The following is a 2,591-nucleotide window of genomic DNA, read 5'->3' on the forward strand; positions in this document are numbered from 1 at the left end:
GGCAGGGCGACCATACCAGGAGGACAGAGCGCCAGAGGCTCTACATGTCCTATTCAGTACACATTCTCAAGGCCATTAGTTCATCTGCTGTAATGATTATTATGGTGATTATGGTTTAACAGGTTGATATTCACAATAATCATGGTGTTATTTTCTCAGTGCTTTGCGCGCAACAATTAGCAACTGTCAGTCTTTGAATAGTTTCTTCCCTTTCTTGGCCTGGTGAAGTTTTTATTCATGTTTTTGCAGTGGCATCCCCTGTCACAAAGAGATACATCTCTATATCGATCATACTGTTATGAGCTGGAGTTTCTTTAAAAAGAAATTCTACCTCATTACTTCAGCCCGGTGTAATATCTGTTGGTGGTATAAGGAGACACTGTGTTGTCTGCAGATGGCTGCAGAGAGATTCTATTCTTCTGTAGTGTTGCTGTTGATTCCAACAGAGATGAGGAGGATTCCCTACAGAGAGATGCTGACATATATTCACTAACAGACCTTTTGTTTTATGACATCAATCCTATATGAAACAGACTGAGGGGAGGGACGGCTACTCCAGTCAGGACTTTTCAACGTAGTTTGTTCATGTTTTTAAAGACCATTGTCAATGTACAGAGATTTTGTATGATGATTTCCCTGACTCTTCTCCCTGCAGTTGCATCAGAAGACAGCAGCAGTTTCGCTCCTACTGTCCCTCTCTGAAGTTTGACTGTGGCTTAAGGTACTGTTATGCTTGTGTATCCTCGTGTGTGTAATCCTTGTGTGTGTGTGTGTGTGTGTGTGTGTGTGTGTGTGTGTGTGTGTGTGTGTGTGTGTGTGTGTGTGTGTGTGTGTGTGTGTGTGTGTGTGTGTGTGTGTGTGTGTGTGTGTAATCCGTGTGTGTGTAATCCGTGTGTGTGTGTGTGTGTGTGTGTGTGTGTGTGTGTGTGTGTGTGTGTGTGTGTGTGTGTGTGTGTGTGTGTGTGTGTGTAATCCGTGTGTGTGTGTGTGTAATCCGCGTGTGTGTGTGTGTGTGTCAGTGGGAGGAGATCTAAGCCACTCTGCTGGTGCAGTCTGATTAAACTCCCAGCGAGAGGAAGAGGAGCCTCTAGCCCAATTTAGCCCCGCAGTGGAGAGTCCTGGGAGATTTCACCAAAGCAGGGCAGTAGGGAGGAGGAAATCAAATCTAATTTTATTCGTCACGTGCGCTGAATACAACAGGTGTAGATGTTTCAGTTTGATGCTTACCGACTGGGCACACACTGGTTGAGTCAAGGTTGTTTCCAAGTCATTTCAAGGAAATTACAGTGCAAAAAGGGTCAATGTAATAGTCCGGGTAGACATTTGATGAATTGTTCAGCAGTCTTATGGCTTGGGGGTAAAAGTTGTTCAGATGCATTACAGGCTTGTCGCTCCGGTACCACTTTCTGAGCGGTAGCAAAGTGAACAGTCTATGGCTTGGGTGGCTGAGTCTTTAACAATTTTTAGGGCCTTCCTCTGACACCGCCTGGTATAGAGGTCCTGGATGGCAGGGAGCTCGGCCCCAGTGATGTACTGGGCTGTCCGCACCATCCTCTGTAGCGCCTTGCGATCGAAGGTGGTGCAGTTGCCATACCAAGCGATGATGCAGCCAGTCAAGATGCTCTCAGTGGTGCAGCTGTACAACTTTTTGAGGATCTGAGGGGAAAATCTTTTAAACCTCCTGAGGGGGAAGAGGCGCTGTTCTGCCTTCTTCGCGACTGTGCTGGTGTGAGAGAACCATGTTAAGTCCTTGGTGATGTGGACACGATCAGTTCTTTTGTCTTGCTGACGTTGAGGGAGAGGTTGTTGTCATGGCACCACACTACCGGGTCTCTGACCTCCTACTTGTAGGCTGTCTCATCGTTGTTGGTGATCAGGCCTATCACCATCGCGTTGTCAACAAACTTGATGATGGTGATGGAGTTGTGCGTGACCCCACAGTCATGGGTGAACAGGAAGTACAGAAGGGGACTAAGCAGAGAAGATGTCCGGAGAGGTACAGTGAAGTGAAAATATGTGATGGGTAGAATATTGCTGTATCAGTGCCAAATAATCATAGAGGATATTATGGTTGCTGTCAAGCGCCCGAGACGGATTACTGAGAAGTTGCTGTGAAATTATGTATCTCCTGCTCTGATTGACAGATTTACTGTAAATGGCAACAGCAATTTGACTGAGATGAGCTAGACTGCAAAAGGCAAGAAGGAAAGTTTATTATATAAATTCACTGTGATCTTTCAAGCAGGTGATGAAATATAAATCCAGCACCAGACATATTTGCACTATATTAGGTACACATAATCTTGTTACATAATGCATTTCATGTCATTTTTGTTGTTGTTGAGAATTCAGGCTTATGTAAATATCCTATCTCCAGTCTTTGTCATGTCTTGAGAAAACAGGGCGTGTCTGTGGGGGATTATTTTGTCAACAGCCCAAACAGAATATTTCCCCATTCACTCAGCCAAGCCTATTCAGAGGAAAGCTCTCTTTTGTCAGAATCCATTCACACATCTCCCCTGATGGAATTTGAGTAGAACTCTAAGGTCCGACCCTCTATTCGTCCATTTTGCTGACATTGTTTTACGAGA

Source organism: Oncorhynchus masou, chromosome 10 (assembly GCF_036934945.1).
Source record: "Oncorhynchus masou masou isolate Uvic2021 chromosome 10, UVic_Omas_1.1, whole genome shotgun sequence".
Taxonomy (NCBI): domain Eukaryota; kingdom Metazoa; phylum Chordata; class Actinopteri; order Salmoniformes; family Salmonidae; genus Oncorhynchus; species Oncorhynchus masou.